The 16,530-nt window shown below is 34.2% G+C and overlaps 1 protein-coding gene across 2 annotated transcripts in view; it reads left to right on the top strand.

Moving 5' to 3' along the window:
- The window catches only part of LOC124362535, a 127,572-nt gene that overhangs the window by 2,144 nt on the left and 108,898 nt on the right, over positions 1–16,530 (top strand). The window contains exon 1 of one of the 2 annotated variants that reach the window (XM_046817129.1): positions 10,406–10,566. The exons of the other annotated variant lie outside the window; for it this stretch is intronic. The gene's annotated coding sequence lies outside the window, so the exon portion shown is untranslated. Of the gene's footprint in view, positions 1–10,405; positions 10,567–16,530 lie in introns of those variants that run through there. 2 annotated transcript variants of the gene reach the window in all.

The raw sequence follows: 16,530 nt of genomic DNA, 5'->3' as shown, positions 1-16,530 counted from the left end.
CTTTTTATGGTTCACTATAATAAAACGTTAGTTAAATGACATTTTCTTAAAATTATTTACAAAACAACATTACCATAAGGATTTGCACACAAAATCGGTAGTCTTCTAAAATATTATCACATACTGGTTTCGCCAAATATACTCACATATGAAATTAAAAACATTTATAATGCTCCAATTTTTATGAAACTACTCTGATATCATAACTAATATAAAATATTACTTCATAGTGCACAAAATGCTAAGAAGGAAAGCAATACAATTCACTTTTGGAATGTACTGCATGAATTAATTTCTACTTAAAATAATCATTTTGCATACAAAAGCCAATTTTGCTTGGTTTCCTTCACAGGACGAAAGAAAATCACCATATTTTATTTCAATAGTATTTACTGATAAAAGTGGTTATACCAGGCCACTAAATTCTTTGCGTATAACAGACCAACTTAGTTAGTTGTTAACTCCAACTTTTTTCTAGAAAATGTTTAAAACGTTCGGGCCTTTTTAAGAACTGTAAATCTCCACAGACATTACGGAACATACCATGAGAAATGAAAACGTGTACGCAGAAACTTTCAAACCATATCTGTGGCCATCAAAGATCTTTGTGAGAAATCTAAATTTACAGGCACTTTTTGTAAATTAGAGTACGAAGTGTAACAGAATAAGTGGTAATATTTACGAATATCACAGTGCGGAATACTTTTTATGAAATGGAAACGTTCACGCAAAACTCTTCCATTATATCTGAGACTATTGATGGTCTTTTTGAGAAAGGTAAATTTCCAGACTTCTTTGTCTTAAAGAAATTAATATATCACAGTACGGAGTATAACAGAAGAAATGGTAATGTTTACTCAGGTCACAGTACGAAATACTATTTATGAAATGGAAACGTTCACGCAGAAACCCTCCAACATATCTGAGACCATTGGTGGTCTTTTTGAGAAAGCAAAATCACCAGACTCATTCTTGTCGTAAAGTAATAGTATATCTCAGTACGAAAAATACCAGGAGAAGTGGAAACGTTTAGGAAGAAACTCTCCAATTACATCAGAGACCATCGATGGTCTTTGGGAGGAAGGTAAAACTCCAGAAGGGTTTCATTAGAATAAATCTTTAAATCAGAATTCTCTTTTTTGTACACAAGTCTCTAGAAGCTGTCAAGTTTAAAGCCTCCACTTACTCAGGTTTAATGATTACGAAGTGAGCTTCCTCTATTCATCATCTTTGTACTCAGGACACAATATGGCAGATTGAAGCCTTAAATGGCAGTTTACCTTAGCACGTGTTCCTCTAACTGCTCCCCCGTCTTATTGGGCAACGCCTCCCAGGCTGTTAAAGACGGCCCCCGCAGTTATAAAAGTCGCTTGCTACTACGTGCGTATTTTCGGAGAAATTAAAGAAACTCCACATCATAAAATGTTCGCACAGGCAAGCTTAACGACCAGCTATAAAAATGTTTCTCTGGGGGAATACCAACACTGTGACCGACCACAATAATCATTAACTTCATGGAAGGTGATGCAGAATTTGTTTAAAGAACCGAAACGTTGTTTCCTAGTAATCGTTTTGAGCTCGCGGTATTAAAATTCCAATGTATGATTTACTCCTAGAGATTGGTCACGTGCTGAGCGGATATTTGAGCAATTGTTGCAACATAAATATTTAAAAATATTATGAAAAACATTAGATACATTCTGCTAACACAAAGTTGTGGTTTATATAAAAAACTAAGTCAAGGAGTCGAACATCATATTTTCAAAGTATCCTATTGTGGTGTTAAAAAGTAAATACATTGTTTGAGTTGGAAGGCAGGGAAACCAACTTTGAAGAGAATGTGTTTAGAAATATTTCAAACACAGTCTGTTTCAAGTATCTGAATAGGCATAAGCACGATAAGTAAATAAATTTTACAAAACATTTTAAAGTCCATAGTATGTGTTAACCAAATATTGAGGAAAAGTATCTCATTATGTTATGGTTTGAACGGAATTTTAATAATTCTCAAAATTTCTAGCACCGTTAGAGTTTAAGGTAGTCAGTATTAATGACATAAAGGTTGGTTTCTTATGCCTGAAGATAATCTTCATCGGGATCAGTGTATAGTATAGTATAGTGTATAGTGTATAGTAATGTTATAAACTAAGAAAGCTAAGTAAAAGTAATGTGGCACATGTTTTACTTAGGCCTTATAATTTAATCTTTTTCATTGTCAGTGACCATGAGAAATATATTGACATTCTACGTATATTTAAAAGTTAATATTAAAAAAATACAGTATATAAAACTAATTTAAGACAACACTAATAATCAAAATTGATTAAAAAAAATTGAATTAAGTAAAGGTATTTGAAAGCACTTTTTTAAAACTGTAGTTTTCTCTAAATAGGCATATTGCCCCCCACTGATACTACTCATTGTTAAGGTAATCCTTTATTTACTTACATGATGGATGAGGAAAAGGACAACAATGAGGAATTGTTATACTGGGGAGTTTCAAAAGACATTGAGCCGAGTAATGTTGGTCATATAAAATGTGCTGGCCTTCATTTATGCTGGCGTTATAGTTGCACCTTCTACTATAACACTAAATTAAGCAAATAATAGTTTCACAATTCCAACATACTCGTAGTTATATAATTTAGCAATTGTATAACTATGGTGGAATTCCATGAACTGGACCTTGAGGTTAGATGATACACTGATGCACAAAACGATATAATATTGGACCTCCAAATCAAACCTACGTGTAGTCCCAAATATTTTACTGATGATTAGTGTTCTACCAATATTTACTTTGTAGATCACAATATAACGATCTGATAATAATGATTATGTTTCTAACCAAACTTTTGTTTGTATTAAAATTGGAGCATTGCTATTAAAAATTCATTACTATAATTGATATAGCTGAGATACAGCTATAATGCTCTTAATTTCAACTTCTCCTTTATTACGATCGGAAGATACTATAGCAATTTCATTAGCATACTTGACACTGTTTTCATGACTGATTAATAATATACAACTATTTTCGTAGAGATAAAACAAAACTGGCCTAAGTTCTGGCCCTTGAGGGATACCAAAATTAATCTCAGCCAGTTTAGGGCGTGATTATTACATTTCAAAGATTGTTTATAATATTAAGATAGGAAATTGGCCACCCCAATATATAGGGTATTTGTGCGTTTCAGTTCCTCTATCTGTTCAGTATGACTGACACAGACGAAGACGCAAATAATATAAATCTATTATCACAACCAAACCTCCGCTGTTTTCACTACAGTCCCCCAGTCACAAGGAAATATAAGCCGTTAACTTAGCAGACACTCTTGAAGTATCTTCGGTGGGAATTTTAGTGGATATATAATATGGTATATTTATTTAATAATATTCTTTATATTGTTATTTGCAACATTTTTACAACCTGCTTAATCCAAATAAGATGTTTTCAGTTGATTAAATTAAAAATATGAATTTATTTTCGATAAACTATACGTGCTTTGGGTAACAAAGATGTACGAGTGCATGGGAGTAATAATTTTGTTACCAAGGAATGTATAGCCAAGAGCGGAAATATTTGTGTTAATTTATGTAAATGTATGTATAGCCACTTAAAGTTAAATGTGCCTGTTGTTTTGAATGCAATTAAAAACACCCCGAAACTTCGGAAGGGCTAATCACATCGAATTCCTTTATTTAAAAACTATATTTTCTTCAGATACATCAATATAAAAGACGGTAACGCATTAACTGACATGTACCTTTACAGGGTATATCTGGGAATTTTATATAAAGGACTTTAATTCATTTCAGTAATACTATTTATTGCCAGTTTTTTATGTTTACTAAACTATTTATGTAACCAGCTATTTAAAAAATGAAAGCATAATATAATCTAAAAATATAATGCAATAAAATCATATGCAGCCTTTAGCCTACGTATTTAAATTTGGCTATACAACTAAAACATTTGGCAGGATAATGATTATAAAACCTTATTATAATGTTTAATATTTATTAAATATCGGGTAGAAAAGATTTAAAGATCGTTCCAGTGTTGTATGTAAGCTCGTCTTTTTTAATCAAATTGAAAATAAGTGGTAAAAATGGTCCCCTAAAACAGTACTCGTATACAATACATAGAGTATAACACATTAACTCAACATTACAAATAACACTTGTTACGTTTTAAATATACATGCTGTGGTATCAATTTACCGTCTTTGTTTAAGTGGCTGTATCTTAACATTATATAATTAATTAAACAAAATTATTTATATTATATGAAACGACTTGTAATTTTTATCATTTTATTAAATATAAAAATTGAAATTGGAGAATTAATATTATAAAAGAAACTACCAACAAACCACTTTAATTGAGGCAGAAATATAAAAAAAACTGTTTATTCCTCTAAACAAATATCATTGTTTCGTAGAATATTGTTTGCTAAAAACAATCATCCATTTTGAGCGAATCAGATTGTGTTTAATCAATTACTTTGGGTGAACTATTTTTGATCCTGATATAATATGTATAACAATCCTGTTAATCTTAGTTTACACTTCTGTTGATTTTGGTCTACAATGGCGTAATACATCCATATCAGTTCCTTGTAATTTGTATTATCTTATTATTTCTATACCTTATAAGTATAAAACGTTATCTATGTGCTCCTTTTTTAGTTTTAACAATTATTGAAAACCCAACTTTGTGTATGAATTCACTGAACATCTCCCCTGACCCGGCAATCGATAAGCCATGTGTTTATATTTGAATAGCATTTGTTAATTACTATTTCTAATGATTTTGTATTAGTTGTGAACCAAAATCCAAGACAGTCGATTTTCTCCTTGTCAGAAATATTCAAAACTGCGATAATGTATATTTTACTTGTTTCCAAAAGTAAGAAAAAGAATGAAATAATAATATAAAAAATATTATTCGTTCCTAACAAAACAGAAGTATTTTATACTAGCGTTGATGCCAATTAGAAAAAGTAATGAAAGAGCTTAATTCTTGTTCAAAATGCACATAACGCATGCAAGTGGCCAACAAGGATGATCAGTATATTTATGTAGCCTATACTTGTCTGCTGGACATTGTACGTTACGTTTATGGGATTTCTACATAACTTTACATCTTGAGGTGGTACATTCGTGATAGAAACGTATATGTACGGTACATCTATTTATGCTATAGTGTATAAATTCACTTCAGTTCAATAAATAAAATAGAATAAATTAGGTGTTATGGGTAAAAAAATAATTTATATTTTAAGTGGAATTAATATCCGTTTTGGCACATTTAAAGTGAATAAAGAAGGTTTGGAACGTTTTCTCTTATTTGAGAGTGTTTGTGGATTTACATAAGCATCAAAAGCGACTTAAGAACAATTGACCTATTCTGGCACACAATACTTTGTTTCTTAACATAAACTTTCTGGTGTTTTAATTTTATAAAAAAACCAGGATATTGTTCAAATAACCAAGAGTCCAAAACTATTCCAGTGTTGATTGATTTTATTTACATTTTCATCATTATTCATAATACAGTTATTAGTAGAAACAGGGCGTAATAGTCTCTTAATTTAATCTTTTTCAGAGCAAGATATTTTTTAACGTGCAAGATATTATAAACGGATAGTAAATTTAATTTTACATGCACTGTTAGAATAGCCTTTTAAGGTATTAGACATATTACCATTTTATTTGTCAGATAAAAAAGTGATAATGTTATTTTTTCATAACCTTGACAAATCGTCATATAGCTCCAGTACTGGGGCTGGGGCAAGATGACACCACTGAAAAAGTTGAATGTATTTTGAATATACTCTATGGTTTAACATCTGATAACTGTGTTTTCACATCTCACAAAGCATCAAACTAAGCATAATGCATTGTAACGTAAAATTAAAGTGTTTAGCTAACAATAGTCGCATATGAAAATTGTCATAATTGGAACATGCTTCATGACACAACTCTTGGCATTTGCAGCGCTGGATCCATTCTTCTATTGGTGGGTCACAATATTCATTTTCACAAGCAAAACATCTTATATCACCATCCTTTGAATTAAATGGAACTGGAGTGTTTGGCCTGGATTTTATAAACTTAGGCCTACAGGGACTTAGTTTACGTTTTTACTCCCATTTGAGTTTACCGAGGTTTTTTTCTTTGTTTTTTTTTTAACTTTTCTGTTCTTCCTTTTGATTTTCTTTTTGTTCTTACATTTCTTTGATGGGTGTACTTGTTAGAACGCTTGACCTCTGTTTTTCGTTTTTTCTGTTTTCCAACATTGTTTTACTTTTGGCAATGATTGGAAATCTAAAACACTATCAGGATTCTTTGGTGCATTGGACTCAGTATTTGCTATATGTTTTGGTTCTTCTGGAGGGTTTATATGTGGTTTTCTACTACCAGAGTGCCCGAGGATTAGCCCTATTATTCTCAGTTTCATCACCAAAAACATCATGATCGGTAGTTATGCAGCAGTAAAGTCATGTTCGCTACACACAAGGGGATTATAAGGCTCGATCCCACTTTATTTAATCCAATTCGTGGCATTTCCAACTGTAGCTGATTTGAAGTAAGGGGTACTCAAAACCTCACCAATATTATTTTCTGTGATAGGTTGTTCTGGATGACTGAACATGATTGGCTATAGTTTTTAAAGGGTCGAAGATGACACATCAAGGGGTTGGAGATGATGTGATGTGTGGGGCGACAACCCAACCATGATCATGTTTTTCTCTCTGCTATATAAGATAGCGTCCAAAATTATGTAAGTTTTGTGATTGTCAATAGTAAACAGAATAGAGATTCTCTGCTTGGCTTCACGTAAATATAAAAGTGTTTCAAAAGGGATAAAAAGTTGCCCTCATTGCTCCAGCTGTTGTCACTACAGTAGCCTTAAGTTCTGGTGGGGCTCTTTCTACAAGTTCAGGAAGCATTAGTTTTCTGGCAAAAATCCGACATGTGGCAGATGAAAGCTAATAGTGCTGGTGCAAAAATTTTTGTTACACCTCTTATTTTTTCTGCTGAAACAATTTTAGAACCTCCTCTAGATCCTGTACGATTGACAACCATGGGTAGCTTATTAGTCACAGTGAACAGACCTGACTCAGCTGCATTGTAGGGACTTTACATTTTTTCCGTTGCTCCCTTAAAATGTTGAAAGCCCCATCTACGATTACTCTGGCAGTCGATGGTGCTTTTGATTTGCATACACTAGGTTTATGTTACTTCATAAAATTAGCTACCCTAAAATAATCTTCTCCCGCCATCTTTGAATCCATTTGAACGGATGAGAAATACCACATTCTCAGCAATGTAAAAAACCAGTCTTCTACACTATTTATTTGTTAACAGAAATAACACTTTGTCCATTACTGTGAAATAGATCATCAAATCTTCTTTCTGTGCAGCGCTTCAACAAATGAAGACTTCAACAAATCTCACTTCATTAACCGGCATCTCCTAAAATACAAATTAGCCTTTTAGTGAAAAAAGTTTCAGGACTTCAGATTTTACAGATTTAATAACAAGATTTCGAACAAGAGGCTAGGTCAATTAATTACTAAGTTTAAATTAATATTTTCTTAAAGCTTATTACAAATTATAAAATGCATCATTAAACTTTCATATTTTTCAAGCGGCATAAAGGTGTACGTCAGGTATGTTAAACACATTTGCAGCAACCAAGGTTTAGACGTCCTTCTTTTACAATTTCTAGAACAGAGGTCATATAATCTTTGCTCCATTCTCTTTTGATTATTTCGTCTCTTAGTGTCTAACCATATCTGAAATATCATTATGTGTGTGTGTGTGTGTGTGTGTGTGTGTGTGTGTGTGTGTGTGTGTGTGTGCGTGTGCGCGCGCGCGTGTGTGTGTGTGTGTGTGTGTGTGTGTTATAATAAACAATTATGATTAAGTATTCACTATAAAAATATACCTTTAAACAAAATAAATAAAATATTTATTTGGTATTTTGGCATATGGTTTATAAGTAACGAATACCTAATTAAGTCAAAACAACAGCTCCAGAATCATAATCATACTTAGTTTAATAAACACGGGGCAAGATGATGAGTTCGCCATCTAATATTATATTATACTAATATAAAATATTAAAGGGAAACGAAACATCTTACCTGTATCTTTAGAAGAGCTTATTTACAATTCAAGATGAAATCGAATCTTATACGTTATAAAGTTGTTTAACGAACGGAAGATAGGAGATAGTGTCCGCTGGTGCTGCCACCTAGTGGAAACTGACAAATAAGACAATGGTCATCTTGTCCGGTTCTTTATATTACCTCGGTCTCTTCTATGTAGTCTAAAGAGGGAAGGTTTATTCCATATTTTGCATTATTTATTATTTCAATTCCGACAAAATGAGATGAATGGACCTGTAGGAGAGCCTACGATTCTATCCTGTAGGTGACCCAGTCAATAGAGACAGTTTGTTTACATACCTGTGTTTACGTAGTAGCGTGCCCAAGGAACCTCTTTCATCGCTTCGTTCCACTCACTCCCTGTTTACTTTCAATGTCCCTATTTTCTCTCAAACCACGTGTTTTTCACCGCCCATGTGACTTTCTAGCATGAACTCCTTCTGTGGCCTTCAGCCTCATCTCCTGCTTTGTCAAAGGCGTATCTTATGGTCCATTGCTCCCTATTGTATGAGTAAATCCTACAGCGCTCTTGCACACTTCACAGCTCAATACTGGGAAATATTGTATATCAACTTTATTTTGTACAAAACTCATCTAGGAACTGTGGACACATCAGCACGAGGGAATAACGGATCCAACTCTCTTATTCCTTTCTCTGTTTGCTAGTATTCTTGTTGAGGTAAACATTATTTTCTTGCAGTACCTCAAACACTAATGCTATTGATTCCTGCGTGTAGTATAAGAATTATAATTATATACCAGGAACACTTGTTAAATTAATATTTTTATGTGTTTAAGACACTTCTAAAATCCCTCTTGAAATCTTTCAGTATTTTTTTTATATTTGAGTAATAAGTGAGTCATGTTTGAAACTTGTAATACAAAACCCGATCCATACAACAGTTCCAAATGCATCATCAACTTCTCACGGCATATTATAGGAGTTTCAACAACTCACACGAGTACACTAAAATTATAATTAGTTGTATAACTATTATAATTGTATGTGTATTATATTTATATAACTAGTATAGGATATTGTTAAACAAGTTTAATCGGCTTTTATTTTTGATGATACGTAATTTTTTTCTAAATTCCCTTCCATATAAATAGAAAGCTATATGACAAATACTCGCATAGTAAGACATAGCAACGTTTATTGAGTATGACCACTGAACACATTTTTGAGTTATTCAGGTGTTTGTTCTCAGTCCTAAAATGATTTCATGGATGTTGCCTTAGTGATAAAACTAATTTATTTGCAATCAATGTAGGGTAGAAAGCATCACAGACACGAAGAAGAGGACAACTTGCTTTCTATTTCTATGTATTATAATTCGTAAAAATCCCCAATAGCTGACCGACCAGATTGGAGACTTTAACGTCTGGTATTACTGGTCCGAAGCTCCGAGAGCCAAGATATATCTTTTAATATCAGGAATAGTAGTTTATCAATGGGTGTGGATGTTCAATTTAATACCAATATTTACAGAGACTTCAAGTTATTGTTAGTAATATTAATTTTTAAATATGTGTTTTTATCTGTTGCTGTAGTTATCTAATAGGGTGAGATTTCAATTAGCTAAAAATAAAGTAGGTTTTGATTAGAAAACACATGTGTTGTACTTGCGGATTTTAAAATAGGTTTAATAGTATTTAGAATTAAAAATATGGGATTTTTTAAATTAATATTATGTTCTTTCTACAGGTATAAATATTCAAGCCATCAGAGACTTCAACGATACCGAAAAGATTAGTCTTGCTACGAATAAAATGTAGTTCTCAATTAAGTGAAAGGCCTAGAGAGACTTGTGGTGAAGTTGTTGGAAAAGCAGGATTTCAATACATGTTTATTTATCAATATCAGCGAATATCCAATGGGAGCGATAACAGAATCCAAAATGATCGGATGGAAGCACCGATGCTGAGATAGGTGTGCTTACTTCGATAACACGTTTTCTGTAGTCATGTACGAGATCGTAGTAGTCTGCTGGATTCAGAGATTTCAATGACGCTGGCGGGTGACTCTGACACGGGACGCAGACAGGTCTCTCGTGTCGTTGTGGTGTAGTAGCTCGGTTCATAACGCGCACTCACACGCCGGCGCACGCAACACACACACTCACACCAAAATAATTATTAAGAATTCCATTCTTCCCCTCCCCGGCGGTGGCGGTGTCGATGCCCTGCCCCCCTCCCTGCCGGCGGCTCCGGCGTGGGACAGCGAGCAGGCCAGTCAGGTGCTGCCAGAGTGCGGTCAAGGTTCCGCTCTCAGTGATCGCTGCGCTCAGCGAGACATGTGCCGTTGGATTTGTGGCTGTGTCGTTGCCGTCACCGCCGTTGCTGCCTCTGCTTGACACCGTCAACTTTCCTTTTATTGGCAGGTACTGTTGTTTCACCGATTCGCGAATATACTTTGGATTTTTACGCCTAAAGTAGGTTATGTTACTTTTTAAAGGATATAAAAAATCCAATATCGTGACAGTAACTGCTTCCTTTAATCCAAGCTCGATCTACAGTTTGGATTGCATATTTTATTGAGCCTAACTTTCCACGTTAGACAGTCAGGACTAATTTTGAAAACTTACCGTAACGGGAGAACTATCACACCCGGTCGCATTAAGTCCATATTTATTAGCCTCGTTGTAACGTCATTTTAACAAACATGAAGTATTTGTCATGAGTAACTACAGATATGGATTCGAATTTTACTTGTTTTAATAGAATTATAACAACATAATTAATTATAAAAATAGTTGATTAATGCACAATATTTTGTAAAACATAATGGTGTTTGTTTGAATTAACGTTCGAACTTTGTTACTACAATAAAGTAAAATAAAAATTAAATTTCCACTGTTTTTTGTTTCATAAAGGTTTGAAAATAATTACATTTACATTCTATATATTATCCTTGCTAAATAAATATGCTTTTTGTACAGTACAATAGTTTAAATTGTATGAACCAGTATTCTTCTAGCTAATTGATCAGATGTAGTATTTAATTTTAAGATAAAATCTATGTATGATCTAAATTATATATATATATATCATAATAAATTAGTTTTACCTAGTCAAATTCTTCTTGGGCAATAATCATGTACATTAATCAAGCTCGAATGTAATGTAAAATTTAATAACGTAGTCACTAATTTCAATTAATTTTCAAATATATCATGTTTAACTATTATTACAGTAAAAACAATGTGGCGTTGGAATAAGTTTTTTTATCCCACAAACAATAACCAATACACCAATACCAAAGCCATAAACAATACTGGTTTAAATACCTTTTTACTATTAAATATTTTTTTTATCTATGTAATGTATGTATGCGCTGTATTAGCTCTGCGTCTGAAAAAGAGTCAAACTCGTATTTGGTAACCCAGAAGCGCTTCTGTAACATGGCTACGATAAAGTTCACCCTGCTTGTTGCATGGTTCGCCAGTCGCCAGTACGTGGCCGAGGGCGGACGACCGTCATGTTCTGGCGACTACGGTCAGTCTCTGAGACTGGGTCTTACCGTTCCTCGCACACCACACATCCGGGTTGACATCGAGAAATGAGGATTGCAGCTCTGCGCGGCGGCCAGGCCACGGCCGGGCTTTAATTGTTCTGCGGTAGAGGACGAGCTCTAAACCACTCTATTATGCCAGGGATATCCAATTAAGCGATAAGTACGTTAACCTTATTATGAGCATTGTGGCTTCCTCCATGGCCACTGCGCTGCCTAAACAGCACATCTCCGCATCCTCACTACAGGTCCTCGGAGCCAGGCTAAAACTTCATACGACGATTCTCTTGTACACGACATAATCTACAGTTCATCTTATAGTAGCTAATTCCATTAATACATATTCACCAGCAATATTATTGAGGTGAAATTATGTAGTTATTATTATATATATTGTAACAATGTTTTTGAGTTAACTGATTTCTGTACGTACCGAACAATTATTCATGTTCAAGAGTATGGTATACACAAAGCGCGAGCTTTTAATATACGGGATGGATTAGCCTTCTTATCGACAGAATACAACCTTGAAACCTGTTTATAAATAGTATTTAGGCAAAGTAAACATGAATTCTATTTACTTCCGTACCGATTATCAGAGAATGTATTGACCCATTCAGATACAGTTGATGTGGGGGGGGGGTTTCTTGTGGTGACGGAGAGACGACAGAAAACGGTCACGTGACCTAGTCTAATCAGACGGTACCAGGTGATGATCAATGTATATAATGAAATATGATATTGTTTATACAATTTTTCACAAACTTTGTGGGTACTCATTTTAAGTGAACTCACTGACAGCATAGACTTATCGGTTATTAATTCATATTGTTTGTTAATGAAACACCACAATAAAATAACGTTCATCTACGTGTTATTGGTGCCATTTCACTAACCATGGTTAGATTTTAAAATAATTTCAATCGTTGGCAAATTGAATCTTATTCGGAATTCATAACTAATTGTAGTGTTACCACAGAGATAACAGTTACTATAATATAGTGAAATAGAAGGCATAATCAGCAAGTAATGTCGATTTTAAAGCTTATACGTACAAATATTTATACGTTTTATTCACTTTAGGTTGTGGAACTTGTGTGAAGAAAAATCAGTTGTTTTGTGACTTTCAATAGCTCTTCACTAGCTACCTACTACAAGGATAAACTCTTCTTGTGAGAAAACATTTAATTATTTATTTACACAACAAATACACAACAATGTAAAAATAATATCCTTTAAAACTTTGCATCAACTATTAACGTATTTGTTGTACATTGTATGTAAGCAGAAAAGAAAAAGAATGATGAGAAAGATGTTCCAAATACAGTGACACTTTTTCAATTCCCTCCTTTTTATTTGGTAGCCCTACAGAGGGATGGAGCGAAGCACCTGTCCTCGACTATGTCTCACAGTTAAGGTGATCGCTTTATATCCTGTTCTCAGGCTCAAATAGCTGCTGCATCTAAGAACTATATTTTTGGTGTTTCTAACAGTTCAGATTGGGATAGAAACAAACCGAACAGTCCGCTGAATAAAGCTATCAGATTCTCCGGTGACGACGGGAAAACAGATAATATTCTTCTAGTCTTTGTAAATTTGGGGCAAATCCAGCTGTAAAGTATTATTAAAATTGACGGCCAAGCTTTAAGACAAGCACACTATTCAATACGCAGGGCTAAAAACTCAAGGTGGCAACCATTGGAATATCAGAAAGTATTAATTTTACAGCAACATTTAAATTGGGGATCTTACCTTGTGCTATATGTATGCTTATTATATTTACGAAGATAACATATTAAAATTCGGCCTCCTTTCCCAATATGGTGACCATCTTGAGCTTTCTTATGGAAACCCCTATTTTTCTATAAATGATAAAACTGCTGAAAAAAGAGTTTCTGAAACTTGCAGTGCTTCTAGTGGCTAAACGGTTAAATATATCAAAATAACACCAAGAATAAAACAGTCTTCGAATTATACGATAGTGCTGCATTGCAATAAGTATGAAAATAAGACAAGGTTCCCAATTTAAGTTCTCTGTTAAGTTAATGCTTTCTGAGTTCCTAATAGTGGCCACCTTGTGTTAATCAACCTGTAGACCTCTATTCACAACTTAGGCAGCTTTGGATTACAAGAGTAGTAATTATAACACAAGCTTAATTGTGGCCTTCCTCATGTCATATACGTTCGTGTTAAGGACGCGAGTGCACTGTCCAGACTCGGGATACCAGGAAAGGTGAGTCACATTTATTACAAATGTCCAGAGACTGACAGTCGAACTCCTCCCAAATTCTAGAGCCGTTAAACTACTTTCCAACAGTATCCTATCTAGTGCAAACATGATAGCAAGAGCTAAATGTCTGACATGCCAGTGTGAAGACTGACGGCATTTCTCAGAAGCAGGAATGAGGGTGATAAGGGAGATGTAGTATTATATAGGTGTTGGTGGTCGGTAACCCTTCAGCATTCCGCATGAGGGCTAACTTCTGGCTGGCTTAAAGGTCACAGTTAAAATTACACTGGATACACCAAAACCCGATGTTATCACTTCTATATGGGCGACCCATTGTATATCCAAATAAAAATGTCGAGATATCGAGTAAAGGTATAGCTTAATTGATAAGTCTACTTAACTGCGGAGGCTGATTGTTAAATTGGGTTAAAAGTGCTAAAGGTTTTGAAAGCTTTAACGTGAGGGAGAACTCCTAATGCCTGCGTTGACGAATGGAGACTGATTCAGAGAGAGTCTCTCCTTTCACCAAAGTATTATGGCAGGTAGTGGTGTATGTACCACAGGATCTTGCTAGGAGGTACATACAACAACACTACCTAAGGATCCTGGCACTGTCGCAGAACCGTATAAATTTAAGTGCAGTGAGGATTCCTTCATCTTCTTGCCCCAGTGAACAAACAATTTACAACTCAGCTGGGCAAAAGGCAACCTTTAGCGATTACGGTGCTAGAGTTCATTGAAGACTGTGTAATACCTCCAACGACGTTTAAAACACACATGACACGACGTTTATTTATACATGGAAAGATCCTCAAAAAATAAAAAATAATTCGTTCTGTAAATTTCCCCGAGATTACTTTTACGACTTTCTTCAACCTACTACTTGCCACTTGGAATTGCTCCTAGAGATCTATCAGGTTATAGATCCATTTAGTACTCTTAAATCAGACAAATTCATTGCGTAATAAAGTGACTTACGCTTAGTAAATAGTCACGAATCTTCATGCTATGAGGAGGTGTAGTGAGATGTAGCTTGGAGGAGATGAGCATACTCGTAATTATGAATAAAGGAAAAAGTCTATTTTGTGGCGGAGTTAGGCCTTTATATATTAAATGTGAGGATTTTCGGCTTTAACAGCTCTGTCTATATGAATAGAGGCATTGAATCGTATTAAATGTTTAATTTCCATAATATTCTTTTTCCTTGCATGTGTCGTTTGCAAGTTTCGTTTAGCGACATCAAAGAGATTATTTCAGTTATTAGTAATATTACTTCTTCGGTACATTTTATTTCACTTGTTGTCGCATATCTTTACTTTTTACCGATGAGAAACATGCTTGTACATGCTACTATGTTTTAGTTTCTCTATCACTTTTGTTATGTATGTCTTGTAAATAATTTCATCCGCGTTAAGATCACTAGAAAATTCAGTTCTTGTACAAATCTTTTTTATCCCGTGTGAGGACTCCTTGTGACTTCCCTTAACACCGTATTAGATTTGCAGAGTCATTGATCATTCCACTGTTCTCACGCTCCTGAAAGCTGGTGATTTATTATCAAGGTATAACGTTAATGAAACTCTGTATGGAATATCTCGTAAAGATATTTCCAAACCATTCACTGAATAAAGAGAGTAATGCGTACAACATCCCGATTATTAACTGTAGACAAACAACACCTTATATATTCAACGCGTCTAACATTGGACGTAAAAGTCATTAGTAATAATAAAAGCCTATAACTAGGTATATTGGTGAGCCCAACAATGATTCACTCACCACCACAACTGCTGATAGTTTCGATCATTCGCACTGAGGAACGATTATTAGGTGTGACCACTTCTATACTCTATCACTGTGTCAAAAAACTTTGTTGGTTTCGATGTATTCAGTGAAACTCAATGCTATCATTATGTTTTTGGTGCTAAAGTACAATTAATCATACTATTGGCACATACCAACGACTATTTTTCAATTTCAACAATCACAAATAATCTTTTCCTCACAAATGATTAATCTCTATCTTGTCAAGGAATGAATTTCTTATCTGATAAAACTTTCAAACTCTATTCCTGGCATAGTGAAACTACAATCACAAGTGTTGTGGAATCAGAATAAATTACGTGTTGTTCCCATCTTAACAATCTTTTTTGCTTTGATCTCTTTCATTGTACATTAAAACTAGATTAATCTTTGCTATCAAACGTGGAAATGGTCTGTACCTTGTACAAGGATTAGGGTACTGACGATGAAAGCGATTGACACTCAACAGCCAGAACTCACAAGCACCATGTTGTATGTTAACTCCATACAGACTATACTCTGAAACATGTACTCAATAAAACTAATATTAATTATCATTAATTGAGCAAAAGAGCAACAATATGTTCGTACGTCTATTCGCAACAACTCATTTAAAAATTAAAGACGATGTCCGAAGTGCGTTATAAAAAAAATTCTTTTTATTTGCGTGGATAATTTTCCCTGGTACCGTATTTAGCCAAGAGTTTCGAGAAATGAAAATTAACAGAGCTCTATATCTAAGTTCATCCTGCTATAGTCAAAACATATTAATAGTCAATGACAGTCGGCCAGCTAAAGCGC

This window comes from Homalodisca vitripennis, chromosome 5 (genome assembly GCF_021130785.1).
Source record: "Homalodisca vitripennis isolate AUS2020 chromosome 5, UT_GWSS_2.1, whole genome shotgun sequence".
NCBI classification, from domain to species: Eukaryota; Metazoa; Arthropoda; class Insecta; order Hemiptera; family Cicadellidae; genus Homalodisca; species Homalodisca vitripennis.
This window is presented reverse-complemented; position numbering and strand designations above follow the sequence as displayed.